General features: G+C 44.2%; 1 protein-coding gene across 6 annotated transcripts in view; it reads right to left on the bottom strand.

Annotated features, from left to right (window-relative positions):
* The window catches only part of ahctf1 (AT hook containing transcription factor 1), a 101,987-nt gene extending 95,060 nt beyond the window's left edge, over positions 1-6,927 (bottom strand). For 3 of the 6 annotated variants that reach the window (XM_060831292.1, XM_060831293.1, XM_060831288.1), the window contains exon 1: positions 6,728-6,894. The gene's annotated coding sequence lies outside the window, so the exon portion shown is untranslated. The other 3 variants (XM_060831289.1, XM_060831290.1, XM_060831291.1) reach the window with 3 other exon arrangements.
* Positions 6,928-15,959: the final 9,032 nt, after the last annotated feature.

The following is a 15,959-nucleotide window of genomic DNA, read 5'->3' on the forward strand; positions in this document are numbered from 1 at the left end:
ATATGAATGTAGTGGCTTAAAATGCACATCAGAGGCGAGGAATTCTGTGAAAGGTAACTCATATCCTGACTACCCACAGCTTGTCCACCACTGACAAGGTACAGGTCAGGAGTGTAATGGAATACTCTCCAATTGCCAGGTATGGATACCGTTTCAACAACACAAGAAGCTTAACACCATCCAGACAAGTCCACTTCATTAGCACATCTACAAACATCAACTCCCCCCTCCACCAAAGCATAGTAGAGCAGTGTGTACATCTACAAGATGCACTGCAGAAATTCACCAAGGTTCCTTAGATAGCACCTTCCAAACCACTTCTATCTAAAAGGACAATGATAGCAGATAATAAGGAACAGCACTACCTGCACGTTCTGCTCAAGGCCACTCAATTCGACTTTGAAGGAACAGTGACATGCTTCTATGTTGCTGTGTCAAAATCCTGGAATTCCCTCCTTCATGACATGTGAGTCAAACTACAGTATGCTAACCACAGCAGCTCAAGGCAACAGCTGACCACCATTTTCTCAAGGACAACTAGAGATGGGCAATAAATACTGGTCAGTCAGTGATGTCACCAAGCTAATTGAAATTTAAAGACCAATGCATACGCCCAAAGTCTCTTATGTGCTTGATGTTCTCCCAAACCGGCCTTCACCATTTTCTTCAGTCACAAGTCAAATCAGGGTCTCCCATGAGTCACTGGGTATAGTTGACTGCCTTTTTGCCTTCTGAGGGAAGCAGAATTTCAAGGCCAGAACTGCAAACTGGAAATTAAGGTTCAGTTTACTGGAGCAAGTGTGTCCAGCATTCCTATATGCTGGGTGCAGGTTTGCTTGCTGAGCTGGAAGGTCCTTTGGAGATTTACTGATTATGTTACCTAGTATGGTGATGAAACGTCTGAAAACGAACCTTCCAGCTCAGCAAGCAAGCCCACATCCAGAAGCTCAACCTGAGCTACAAATCTTCTCAAAACTAACTCTATATGCCTCAGAGTCGACTGCAGACTTCTCAAAGTACTACCAATAATACCTCTGCAAAAGAAAGACAACAGACAGAACTATCCTCTCAACAAGCGAACTTGCCCAACATTGAGGTATTAACCACTCTGCTGGAGGACATATCTTTCACATACTTGACAACCATTCATGGGTATACTGCACTAACAATACTATCAGATGCAATATACAGAGGAAATTAATGTTTCTGGCCATAGAATAGCACACAGATTGCTCAAACTGTGGTACTGGACAAGTATCCTTAAAATTCAGAAACCTGCTAGAAATCATGCATATACTATATATATTATAATGTACAGAATTAAGGCTGCAGATCAGAAGCTGACACAAAGTAACCAACTAAATGGAAAAAGTTATAACTTCAAAAAGATACAGCCAGTGTGTTTCAGAGTGGCCCCTGGCCTTATAAGAGTATTATCTTAGCTGTTTAAACTCAAAAATGTAACTGAACTCATCTTATTAGATGTCAGATCAAAACAAAATTGCAAAAGGTTTCAAATAATGTTATTATTTTGCAGTTTTGATGTGAGGACCAGTATTAAAAAAAATTCTCAATGCAATGTCATATGTTACCAAATATCAGTCTGTTTGGAAAAACCATTTAATTATACGTTAGGTGGCAGAATAAACTACTTCAGCAAACGAATGCAAGAAAATCAAACTGTTTTCAAGCTACAAACTGAATACTTTTTCTACTCCTTTCTACTGCCATTCAAGCTGTGTTGATGGCTTATGTTTGAAGATCACCTACTGCAGAAGATCAGTTTGGAAATTTTGGGGATTTTTCAAATTTCAATTAGGCATAATCAAATGTGCACTTTGTACACAGCTTTTCTTTCCCACTTGGATATCAAGGCGAGCTATCACACATTTCCAGGATACACTTTCCATTTCAAATCATCAGCATATAAAAAAAGATGCAAGAAACGTAACTGGTCAGAATACAAAATTGACAGCACTGTGGAGTATTGTGTAAGTTGTTTGTTTCTTATTTAAGGAAGAGTGGAAATTTATCAGAAGCAGTTCACAGAAGGTTTATTAGAGTAATACTTGAAATTAGTTGGTTGTCTTGAGGGAAGATAGGACTGGCTGGGTTAAATCTGCTGGGGTTCAGCTCAAATCATACAAAGATCTTGCAGGATCATGATAGAGTGAACATGGAGAGGATGTTTCCCCTTGTGACAGAATCTAGAACTAGGAGGTCGATGTTTTAAAATTAGAGGTCATCATCAATGAACCCAGATGAGGTGAAATTTTCACTTACAGATGTTCTTTAGAAATTGTAATTCCCTTTTTCAAAAGACACATAGAATCTTTGAGCATTCTGAAGTCAGAGCTAGATAAACTCATGAGTAGTAATATTTGAAATAGTGGAGCAATTGGGTCAGTTACCTTAATGAATGGTGGTGCAAAGTCGAGGGGCCAAGTGCTCCATGTCTCTAAGTATATTTCAACAGGATCAAAACCAGAATAAAAGTTTCTTCCTTCAAAAGAAAGAGTGTAAAAATGCCTCAATTATGACCAGGACTTCTCTGACAATATCTCGAAAGTACATTTATATAATTGAGGCAAACTTTCCAGCTTTGCACCGCTTTCTTGAATGTCTCCCACCTGACCATCTTCCTTCTCAACTATCCTCTCAACCCCATCATCCCCCACCTGCACCCACCCACCTTCCTGATGAATGGCTTTTGCCTGAAACATCAATTTTCCTACTCCTCGGATGCTGCCTGACCTGTTGTGCTTTTCCAGCACTACACTATCCACTCTAATCTCCAGCATCTGCAGTCCTCACTTTCCCTCATCTGCATTGACCTTCCTAGCTATTTTGCCCCTCATTCCCACCCCCTCCTATTTATCTCAGTCCCTTTGCCAACTGCTCCCTCCACCGATGTTCATGATGAAGGGCTTATGCCCAAAACGTCGACTCTCCCGTTCCTGGGATGCTGCCTGATCTATGTTTTTCTAGTGCCACTTTTTGACATTGGACTTTCCAAAGTAGAACTGGGAGAATATTGCATTCTGCAGATGATTCAAACTTTCCTGAAAATATTAAAACCAAGCCTGATTTGGCTGCCCTGAATATAGGTAAAAACAATGACTGCAGATGCTGGAAACCAGATTCTGGATAAATGGTGCTGGAAGAGCACAGCAGTTCAGGCAGCATCCGAGGAGCAGTAAAATTGACGGTTCAGGAAAGCCCTTCATCAGGAGTAAAGGCAGACAGCCTGAAGCGTGGAGAGATAGGCTAGAGGAGGGTGGGGGTGGGGAGAAAGTAGCATAGAGTACAATAGGTGAGTGGGGGATGGGATGAAGGTGATAGGTCGGGGGAGGGTGGAGTGGATAGGTGGAAAAGAAGGTAGGCAGGTAGGACAGGACATGGGGACAGTGCTGAGCTGGAAGTTTGGAACTGAGGTGAGATGGGGGGGGGGGGGAATGAGGAAACTGTTGAAGTCCACATTGATGCCCTGGAGTTGAAGTGTTCCGAGGCAGAAGATGAGGTGTTCTTCCTCCAGGCACCTGGTGGTGAGGGAGCAGCGGTGAAGGAGGCCCAGGACCCCCATGTCCTCAGCAGAGTGGGAGAGGGAGTTGAAATGTTGGGCCACAAGGCGATGTGTTGATTGGTACGAGTGTCCCAGAGATGTTCCCTAAAGCGCTCTGCTAGGAGGCGTCCAGTCTCCCCAATGTAGAGGATATTAGTGGATGTGCAGGTAAAACTTTGATGGATGTGAAAGACTCCTTTAGGACCATGGATGGAGGTGAGGGAGGAGGTGTGGGTGCAGATTTTGCAGTTCCTGTGGTGGCTGGGGAAGGTGCCAGGATGGGAGGCTGGGTTGTAGGGGGGGCGTGGACCTGACCAGGTAGTCATGGAGGGAACGGTCTTTGCTGAAGGCGGAAAGGGGTGGGGAGGGAAATATATCCCTGGTGGTGGGGTCTTTTTGGAGGTGGCAGAAATGTCAGCGGATGATTTGGTTTATGCGAAGGTTGGCAGGATGGAAGGTGAGCACCAGGGGAGTTCTGTCCTTGTTACGGTTGGAAGGGTGAGGTCTGAGGGCAGAGGCGCGGGATGTGGACGAGATGCGTTGGAGGGCATCTTTAAGCACATGGGAAGGGAAATTGCAGTCTCTAAAGAAGGAGGCCATCGGGTGTGTTGTGTGGTGGAACTGGTCCTCCTAGGAGCAGTTGCGGCAGAGGTAGAGGAATTGGGAAATTGGGATGGCACTTTTGCAAGAGGTAGGGTGGGAAGAGGTGTAATCCAGGTAGCTGTGGGAGTTGGAGGGTTTGTAAAAAAAGGTGAGTGTCAAGTCGGTCGTCATTAATGGAGATGGAGGGGTCCAGGAAGGGGAGGGAGGTGTCAGAGATGGTCCAGGTAAATTTAAGGTCAGGGTGGAATGTGCTGGTGAAGTTGATGAATTGCTCAACCTCCTCATGGGAGCACGAGGTGGCACCAATGCAGTCATCAATGTAGCGGAGGAAAGGGGGGGGGGTGGTGCCGGTGTAATTATGGAAGATCTACTGTTCTACGTAACCAACAAAGAGACAGGCATAACTGGGGCCCATACGTGTGCCCATGGCTACCCCTTTGGTCTGGAGGAAGTGGGAGGATTCGAAGGAGAAATTGTTAAGGGTGAGGATCAGTTCGGCCAAACGAATGAGTGTGTCAGTGGAAGGGTACTCTTGGGGACGTCGGGAGAGGAAAAAACGGAGGGCTTGGAGGCCCTGGTCATGGCGTATGGAGTTGTAGAGGGATTGGATATCCATGGTGAAGCTGAGGCGTTGGGGGCCGGGGAAATGGAAGTCTTGGAGGTGGTGAAGGGCATGGGTGGCGCCTCGAACGTATGTGGGGAGTTCCTAGACTAGGGGGGAATAGGACAGTGTCAAGGTACGTAGAGATGAGTTTAGTGGGTAGGAGCATGCTGAGACAATGGGTCGGCCAGCGTGGTCAGGCTTGTGGATATTGGGAAGGAGGTAGAACCAGGCAGTGCGGGGTTCCCAGAATATGAGGTTGGAAGCTGTGGGTGGGAGATCTCCTGAGGTGATGAGGTTAGATTAGATTAGATTAGATTACTTACAGTGTGGAAACAGGCCCTTCGGCCCAACAAGTCCACACCGACCCGCCGAAGCGCAACCCACCCAGACCCCTACATTTACCCCATACCTAACACTACGGGCAATTTAGCACGGCCAATTCACCTGACCCGCACATCTTTGGACTGTGGGAGGAAACCGGAGCACCCGGAGGAAACCCACGCAGACACGGGGAGAACGTGCAAACTCCACACAGTCAGTCGCCTGAGTCAGGAATTGAACCCGGGTCTCAGGCGCTGTGAGACAGCAGTGCTAACCACTGTGCCACCGTGCCGCCCACATCTGTATGGTCTGGGAGATGATGGTTTGGTGATGGGGGGTGGGGTAGGAAGAAGTGTCCTCGAGTTGGCGTTTGGCTTCAGCGGTGTAGAGGTCAGTGCGCCAGACTACCACTGCACCCCCTTTATCTGCTGGCTTGATGGTGAGGTTGGGATTGGAGGGCTGTGCATTGTGAGGGTGAGGTTGGAGTGGGGTAGACAGGTTGAGGCGGTTAACGTCCTGGCGGCAGTTGGAAATGAAGAGGTCGAGGGCACGTAATAGGCCAGCGTGGGGTGTCCAGGTGGATGCAGTGTTGGAGGTGGCGAAGGGGTCCTCGGAAGTTGGGCGGGAGTCCTGATTGTGAACAATCTCACAGGAGTACTAACTGCAGAGAGTCGCTGATTTGCTGTTTGTGGGATCTTTCTGTCCACACCTTTATTTGCCTGACAGTAATTATATAGTGATCAAAAATCTATTTAAAACAAGGCGTTAAAACACAAAAAAAGCGAAATTCCTTCTCAATACACAAATCATGTTCTGACAACTTCAATGCGATATATGTTGACAGCGATCTTTGCCGTCAAACTTCTCCAAGCAAGACAGAATATTAAAAATGTTCAGCTGCAAAGAACAAAATACAAGCTCGACAGGATTCGAACACCTACAGCCGACCGACATTCGGAGACCAGTTCACGGCACAGATTTGTTCTACGCGGAGGACATGCAGCTCCATGTGGATCCACTCAAAAGCCCACGACACCGTTCAACTAACACTTCTAACACAACGTGGGTCTGGTCTTTATTCAAAAGCACAACGTGCAGATTTCGTCTACAGCAGGACAAATCCCAGTACAGCATTCACAAATAAAGTGGCGGAGGCGGGAACAGGCTGGGCTCCACTCCCAGTGGACTTTACCACCATGGTATGGCTTACATGTGTTAATAAATGGGGATCACTGCACTCGGACGATCTGACACATGCCGATTATTCAAAGCGAGGTGAACGGGAAGAAGGCAATTGCTTCTTTCTCTTTTATATCGATTCGATCAAAATAACTTCGAGAGGGCAGATCTCCTCAGGGATTCTGCACGCTCTGCAGACCCCAACTCAAATCCTTACGTTTTTCAGGTCCTGTTCAAAACGCTGGACACGCTCACGGGGAAGAGGGGCAGGGGAAGAGCCGGGCGGGCGGCGGGGCCTACACAGCAGTGACTCACTCGCCCTCCAGTCTAGCCCAACGCGATCGAAGGCGGGCCTCAGTCGCAGGCCCACCATCCCCCGCCAGATCCGGGGGTTGGAGTGGGGTGGCTAGGTGATGAGAGCGGATCCGGACAGGCGTCTCTACACCACGGCGCCTTACCTGCGATCAGATGCGGCAGCCAACACCGCCTCCGGGATGATCCTGTCATTAAATCCAAGGCGCGATGGCCCTTCCACCGCCCTCTCCCTTCCTCGGCTGATTCTTTTACCAGCGCGGTGACTGCTGTCTTCCTGCGCCGAGCTCTCCTCGTCCCTCAGCCCCAACCCCCCCTGTTTCTTTACCTCTCTCTCTCTCTCTCTCTCTCTCGCTCCCGCTCCTTTTACTTTAACGTCAGCGCCATTTCCCAGCTGGGGCTGCGCAATCCCCTCCCTCCCACCCCCGCCCCTACTCTCGTCTGACGTCAAACTCTCGCGGGAGCCGCTGACCGGGAGTTGGAATTCCCGCCCGCATTCAAAATACAGCGGTTAGGCACCGCCCCGCTCAACTTTATTTAAAATCTGCAGAGTCGACGCCTGGAGGCCAGGGACAGTAGTAAGTAGTCGCCGTCATTTGAGGCCTTCACGAAGGCCAGAGAGTAAAATGGTATTTGACAAGGATATGTTTCTGCAGCAAACTCGTGTTTGATTGGTATTTTATCAGGTTTTTTTTCTCTCTACGTATATACTTTTTTGCCAGAATGGACAATGAACTTTTATTGCCCTGAAGAGAGTGCTATTTGTTTTCTTAACCCCATTTTACCTTTGAGAGAGTCGAGTCAACCAGCGCTCTACAGTGCTGAGTTATTCGGATGGTCTTTCGCTCACTCAGAAACTGAGTTCCGTGTCATTCTTGATTCCTGTTCTGAAGCATAAGAGGAAAAGATTCTTTCGTTAAGCACCTGGAAAACTGAAAGGTTTTTTTCTAAGCAGTTCTCAACATCTCACTTCCCCGCCCCACCCCCCCCAACGGATGTCGAGATCCTGCAAAACATGGACTTTTTCACATATCTCGGGAACCTATTCCTAGCAAAGAAAAACATAATAATTCTTCATTGCCGCTGATGTGTAGTCGAGCCTGCAGCAGTTGGATAAAGATAACGTGAGGACCACATCTAAAGTGCAAAACCAAATCACAGTTTACTGGGCAGCAGTGATCCCTGTATTCCTATATATTCTGGAAACTTGGAAAATAAAAAAATGTATAGTTCAAAGCATATGAGGACTATCATCTGCAATGTCTTCACAAGAGCCTCCAGATTATGTGGCAACAGTGAGATACTACAGCAGCAGCCTCTCCCGAGTCAAAGCTCTGAGATATTGAGTATCTCTGATGAATGGGAAATATTACCAGATTCTCAAAACAACTGATCTGTTCAAACTCTGTCATGGCAGGAGAATCCCAAAAGAACAAAAAACACATTATTTATGTCCTCAAAGCACCCTGTGAAATATTAAACATGCCCCGTGAGTGTTTTTGACTTATGACCAATCAAAATAAATAAGTTTCATTCAGAAGGCATTGAACATATCTAAAGACTGTCTGGAGTGTCCATTGTTGAGTGTGCACAGATCTCAAAAGCATCTCCTCTGCCAACCCTTCAAGCACCATCTGCCCCACGTGATCTATTGATCATGAAATTGATTTTGCAACAATCTCTGAATTCACAAATCAAAGTTTAACAATTCATTCTTGATGTTAGGGGAAATAGGCTGGACAGGAAAGCTCGGCATTTGGGACAATCCCAATAGTTTTGCCATTATAGATACAAATTTCTTATTTGCAGATTTACCTGACTAACCAAAACTAAATTCCCCAGTTTATGTGATAGAATTTGAACGCCCAGCTACTCAGTTTGGTCTCTGGATTACTAATTCAGTAACATAACCACGTTCCTCCATCCTAACTGATGTAACTGAGTGGCTTGCTTGGTCACTTCAATGTATGTTTTACGAGCAAATCGTATTGGTGTGGGACTTTGAGTCATGTATAACCCAGAGTTGCTGAGAACAGAGTATTTCTGTCCCTGAAGAAAATTTTATTGAGCTGTTTAAATTTTTAAACCATAATCTGATGCTTCACAGTCAGCAGCAAAATGCTGTGGCATGAGAATTAACTAATAAGCAAAGTAAATGCTATGTCAGGCAGCCTCTGTGGAGAGGCAAACAATTAATGATTTGATAAATTGGTAAGGACGTTAACTCCTTCCAAATACTACCTGACCTCAGTATTTCCAGCAGTTTCTTATTTAAATTTATATTACTTAAAATCCACCTCTACTTCTAGACATTTATTTTACAAAATCCAAATTCTCAAATTACCAATTGAGTTTTTAACTCACCTTCTCTGGAATACTAATTTGCTGGTTAGAACCACATTGCTTGCCAACCAATTAATTGCTTTTTGAAAAGTCCTGGTTGTTGTTTGTGTGGAAAGCACAGCAGTTAATTTTCACACAGCATGATTGCACAACAAAAGAGGTGAATAAAAATGCAAGTTCCAATTGTCACAGTAGTTCTTAAAGCAAGATATTTTCTAAGGTGCTTCACAGAAAACACATGCTGATATGGCAATTAGAGTTTCTGACCAGCTCACTTAAAAAAAAGGTGTTTCGAAAGAAAGAAAGAGTAGTGAATAGGTTTTAGCACTGAAGTCCTGAAAGCCTTGCTACTGATGGTGTGGATGAAAGGAAGGAGATTGCCCAAAAGTGAGTGGATACTTGAAGGAGGTTACAGTGGTAGGATGGAATGACGGAGGAATTTAAATAAGAGGATTTTAAATTTGCAACATTGAGTTAAACCAAAATAGGTAAATTGAGGACTGGTGTCATGGGCAAGCAAGACTTTGCAAAAGACAACCTACACAAAGCAATTACAGATTATGGAGGATGGTTAGGAAAACACTGGAGAAGAAGTTCGGTTGCTAACAGCACATTGGATTGATTGATTGGAGAGGACAAAGGAATGGGTAACAAAGAAATGAAGTTTATAGCCAGGTCAATGACAATTTTTGATTCTCCCTATGTTGCACCAGAGGAATTTAAGATCTATTGAAGAATGAATGTCTAATAGTATAGAAGGAATAAAGATAGAGTTAATTGTCTGATTCAATATGAAGTTTGATCCTGTTTGTAGATGATGTCACAGAGGGACTGTATGTAAATTAGGAAGCCAGGTATATGAATATATATTTGAGTGACTTTACAAGGGAGGGTTTGGGTTGGCAAGAGACACAATGTGCTGGCTCCATTTAGATAGGTAGCAGGTTAAAGGAAAAACGGATAGGAAGAAATTACAGAAAGTGGGGAGTAGTTTAAAATTTGTTGATGAAATCTATAAATTACGAGTGCTTTTATAAACTACAAGACCTCAAACAACTGGGATAAGTGACCGTTAATTTAGTTTGAAGGTAAAAGTGGGAAATATACTTTTTGTCAGCAGAGAATGTGATTATAGTGACAGTTTAAAGGAAAGAAATTATTGTTCCTTGGAGAAAGAATATTTGCATTTTAGTTAAAATTGTAGCCACAAAGGGAGGTTGGAGAGGGATTGAGGGAATAGAAATTGAGAACACATGGGGAGAGGAAATAAAAAATGGAGAAAAGACTGAAGTCTTTGTGTGTGCAAGGTCTCTCAAACAGCAAACTATCAAAATTGCCAGGAGATCTGTTTTAGATGAACACTGACCAGAATACCATCATTGTCTATTCCCGTTTTAACTTCATCCTGAAACAATGCGGTGATAGCTTGAATAACAAGCTGAAATGGACCTTCAATTTGCAACAACAATGTGAATACAAAAATCACCTTGGTGAAATAAAATGTCCAGACCTTTAATAAACTAGAATTTGACACCAAGTCATATAACAGGATTTTAAGGAACATCTTAAAGAGGAAAGGGTGCTAGAGAGACAAAGGTTTAGAATCTGAGGTGAGCAAAAAAAAGCTCTTACTAAGTGTAAGACCTTTTTAAAATTCATAGATTCTGACTTCACAGACATCCACTCATTTGTAAGGGGGAAAAACTTACTATTCCTCTCCTATCATTCCCTGGATGATTTGACTATATATATTCTTTGATCAGCAATAAAATCATTGCATGTATTAAATGTTACATAGAGTAAGCAGTACGTTCAATTGTATACTATCATGTAATGTAGCTATACTGTTAGCAGGCAATTAAATAAGTCATTTTTCTATCTCGTCTATAAAACAATCTAATTAAAATTATAATGTAAACAGAAAATGCTGCAGACACTCAGTACGCCAGTTAGGATTTGGGAAAAGAGAAATGGAGTTGACAGCAGAAGAGGAGGGAAGCATAAAAAGTCTGGCAGAGCAGAGATCATGCTTTCAAGGTGAGAGGTGGAAAGTTTAAGGGGGATACACGCGGAAAGTACTTCACACAGGTTGGTGGGCGTTTGGAATGCATTGCCAGCAGAGGTGGTAGAGGCAGGCACGGCAGATTCATTTAAGATGCGTCTGGACAGATGCATGAGTAGGTGGGGAGCAGAGGGATACAAATGCTTAGGAATTGACCGACAGGTTTAGACAGTACACCTGGATCGGCTCAGGTTTGAAGGGCCTGTTCCTGGGCTGTAAATTTTCTTTGTTCTTCTGTGACCAAGGAATGTGGTAGAAGGGCATAAATAGACAAGAGATGGAAAGAGGATACTCACACGTAGAACACAGCTGTGTGTAGATGCTGTCTTCTGTTCACTCAAAGTGGCAGATTTCAAGAGCTTTGCACTGTTATAGGTATTTCATTGTCCATATTTGGTTGCATTTGTGACCTTTACGGTTCATCTAAGTCATCAAGCTTTAGGTCATTGAGTTTAAATTTATTAGGATATGGTTTGCTCTCTGAACTGGTAGATTTGTTTTTAGACATTTCAACACCATGCTAGGTATCATTAGTAAGCCTCTGATGAAGCACTGGGATTCTGCCCCTCTTGCTATTCATTTGTCTTGGTCTGTTGCGGTGGGTAATATCACTTCTGATTCTTTTCCTGAGAGGTTGGTAAACAGACTCCAAATCGATTTGTTTGTTAATGGAGTTCTGGTTTGAATGTCAGGCCTCTAGGAAGTCCCCTGTGTGTCTTTGTTTAGCCTGTCCCACAATGAATGTATTGTCTCAGTCAAACTGGTGTCTCTCTTCATCTGTGTGTATGGATACCAGCGATAGCTGGTCATGTCTTTTGGTGGCTAATTGGTGCTTGTGTATCCTGGTGGTAGTTTCCTGCCCATTTGTCCAATGTAACGTTTGTTGCAGTCTTTGCAGGGTATTTTTTGGGATATCTTATGAATTCAAAGTATTTGCGCAGTCACAGCCAAAGAGCGTATTGTCCTTATCAAGATTTTGTTCCATTGTCTGATGCATCTTGGACAATTTATTACATTAAAAGTGTTAAAGTATAATTTGTTGTAGTGTTTGCAATTAGGTAGCAATCCCAAAAATTTGGTAATGAGCTTATCACACATTACTTTAATATGACTTAATCAAATGTGGCAGGAAATATATGCATGACCAAATCTCACCAATTTCAAGCCAAATCCTTCGCTGCTGTTGAATCAAAATTTTAGATCTCCCTTTCTAATGGCATTGTGGGTTTACCTACACTGAATTGACTGCAGCTATTCAAGAGACTGCTGACTGCCACATACTAAGGGCAATGAAGATGGGCAATAAACGCTAACTCAGCCAGAGATGCCTACTTGCCATGAATCATAAATTAGAATCCCTACAGTGCAGATAGAGGCCATTTGGGCCATCAAGTCTACACCAAACGTTGTGGAGAGCATGCCACCCAGACTCTCACTATCCCCATAACTCTTCATTTCCCATAAATAATCCAACTAGCCTACAGGGCAATTTAGCATGGCCAATCCACCTAACCTAACGGTGGGAGGAAACCAGAGCACTTGGTGGAAGCCCACGGGGAGAATCTGCAAACTACACAAAGCCAGTCACCCGTGTACCTGGCGCTGTGAGGTAGTGGTGCTAACCACTACCGTCTAATCAATAACAAAAATTTGTTTTGGTCCACTGCTCTTTAAATAGAATTACAACCTATACAAGGTTAACCTAGGAAGGAGATCATTCAGTCCATTGTATAAATTTACTAGAATAATGCAAATTGCATGTTGCATTTCTTCTATAATTCAATATCTTTAACTGCTTCAAATGGTTATCTGCTTTTTCTTAAAAATGCAACATGTCAAAGCATCCAACTCTTTGTTACGGTAATTCCTCCACTCTACTTTTGTAGTGATTATTTTAATTTCATGACTAGTAATTGTAACAAGGTCAGCCAGATGGACATCATAGAATATGATTTCTCTGACTGGGGCTGTTAATCTGGTCCTGGTTGACATAAAAGGGTAAATGTCAGAGATATTGGGACTCCGAATGCCTGACTCAGGGTGCAGCAGTGCTATTATCAAAGGCTATGTATTTGGAAATAAAAGGTGATTAGTGATGGGATACCAACCTCTGAGGAGCTTTTTCAATGACATTCTATAATTGTCTCCCTAACTATGTTGACTATGTTCAAAATTTGAGTCCACTGTTAAACCTCCCCAATGTCTCCCTTTCAACAGAGATTGTCTCGGCTCTCTGTTCATCATTAGCTTCTCATCTCTGGTATCATCCTGTAAAGAGACAAGCTCATTAAAATCCATCCAAACAGATAAGTCCCTTGTTTTGACATTTCACCTCAGATTGTGCAGCTTACCTCACAGCGCCAGGTACACGGGTGACTGGCTTTGTGTAGTTTGCAGATTCTCCCCTTGGGCTTCCACCAAATGCTCTGGTTTCCTCCCACCGTTAGGATTGGCCATGCTAAATTGCCCTGTAGTATCCAGGGTTGTGCAGGCTAGTTGGATTAGTTATGGGAAATGAAGAGTTATGGGGATAGTGAGAGTCTGGGTGGCATGCTCTCCGCAACGTTCGGTGTAGACTTGATGGCCCAAATGGCCTCTATCTGCACCGTAGGGATTCTAAATGCTCTGATATTGTTATAACCACTTAAATTCATGATAGAATAGTTACAACGCAGAAGGAATCCATTTTGCCCATCATATCTGATAATTGAATGCAAGAGACTGAAGCAGCCACACCCCCCCCACCCCCCATAAAAACACCCCCCTTACTCCCAATTCCTCTGTTTCTATTGTATTTGCTCCCATTATAGAACATCCCATGTGGCCTCCTACTTTAAAGACCACAATTTCCTCTCCCACGTTGTCAAAAATGCTCTCCAGCGCATCTCCTCAACTTCCTGCACCTCTGCCCTTGAATGCCACCTTCCAATTGCAACAAGGAGAGAACCTCCCTGGTCCTCACCTTCCAACCCACCAATCTCCAGATACAATGCATCTTCCTCTGCAGTCAGACCCTGCAACCAATGATATATTTCCCTCCCCACACCTATCAGCATTCCACAGATACCATTCCCTCTGCAACTCCCTCATTAGGTCCATGCCCCCCACCAACCCACCCTCCACTCTCAGCACCTCCCTTGCAACCTCAAGAGTTGTAAAACCTGCACCCACACCTCCCCCTCACCTCCATCCAAGGCCCCAGAGAATCCTTCCACATCTGGCAGAGATTTTCTTGCACATCATTTACTGTATCCATTGCTTTCGATGTGGTCTCCTCTACACTGGGAAGACAGGATGCCAACTCATGGAACATTTCAGAGAGTATCTTTGGGCCACAAGCACCAAACAACCCTACCGCCCTGTGGCCAACCATTTCAACTCCTCCTTCCGCTCTGCAAAGGACATGCAAGTCCTCGGACTCCTCATCACCAAATTCTAGCCACCCCAGCTGAAGGAAGAATGCCTCATCTTCTGCCTTGGGACCCTCCAACCACACTGCATCAATACTGATTTCACTAATTTCCTCATCTCCTTTCCCTCTGCCTCATTCCAGATCCAACCCTCCAATTTGGCACTACCCTCTTGAACTCTCCCACCTGTCCATATTCCTTCTCACCTATCCACTCCACCATTTGTTCCGACCTATCACCATCACCCCACACCTGCATCCGCCTATCACCTTCCAAGCTACCCCCGCCTCCCCCCCATTTATTTCTCTGCCCCCTTGCACCACACACACACCCCGCCATGATTAAGGTCATATGCCCAGAACGTCAACTCCCACCTCGGATGCTGCCTGACCTGCTGTGTTTTTCCAGCACCACACTTTTCAACTCTGATTAGAGATAGTCACCATGGCTTTGTGTGGGGGGAATGGTGTCTCACTAACTTGATTGAGTTTTTTTAAAGAAGTGACAAAGAAGATTGATGAACGCAGAGTAGTAGATGTTGTCTATATGGACTTCAGCAAGGCATTTGACAAGGTTCTGCGTGGTAGACTGGTTGGCAAAGTTAGTTCACATGGACTCTAGGGGAGCTAGCCAATTGTATACAAAGTTGCCTTGAAGGTCAGAGACAGAGGGTGGTGGTTCAGGGTTGTTTCTCAGACTGGAAGCCTGTGATCAGTGGTATGTCATAAGATCCACTGTTTTCTTTCATTTATATAAAGATTTTGATGTGAACTTAGGAGGTATGGTTAGTAAGTTGGCAGATGACATGAAAATTTGTGGTGTACTGGACAGTGAAGATGGTTATCTCAGAGTAGAACCTTGATCAGATGGGCCAACGAGTCAGAATAGAATAGAATGGTAATTTATTGTCATTTGCATTTTTACAAAAAATACCATGAAACATGTTTAAGTTGCCATACTCTGGAGCCTATATTAATAACAGAAATCATATCATCAGATAGTTTGGTTTGTTATAGACTAGTGAGCCTTACTTCTGTTGTAGGAAAGGTTTTGGAAAGGATTATAAGAGATGAGATTTATAATCATCTAGCAAGCAACGAACTGATTTCAGATGGTCAACATGGTTTTGTCAAGGGCAGGTCATGTCTCACAAACCTCATTGAGTTTTTTGAGAAGGTGACCAAGCATGTAGATGAGGTTGTGGTTCTGTTTGCCGAGCTGGGAATTTGTGTTGCAGACATTTCGTCCCCTGTCTAGGTGACATCCTCAGTACTTGGGAGCCTCCTGTGAAGCGCTTCTGTGTTCTCTAGCACAGCCAGAGAATTCCTAGAGGTATGGCACTCATCAACAGATTCAATCCATAAGCACATCGACCTGGACCCAAAAATACCGGCCACTGCAACGCACAGCTGGAACTGACAACCGGAAGCTGCAGATTCAAACCACTCCAAAAGCTGGAGGAAAGATCATACAAGCACTTCACAGGAGGCTCCCAAGCACTGAGAATGTCACCTAGACAGGGGACGAAATGTCTGCAACACAAATTCCCAGCTCGGCGAACAG

Source organism: Hemiscyllium ocellatum, chromosome 10, assembly GCF_020745735.1.
Source record: "Hemiscyllium ocellatum isolate sHemOce1 chromosome 10, sHemOce1.pat.X.cur, whole genome shotgun sequence".
In the NCBI taxonomy this organism is placed as follows: Eukaryota; Metazoa; Chordata; class Chondrichthyes; order Orectolobiformes; family Hemiscylliidae; genus Hemiscyllium; species Hemiscyllium ocellatum.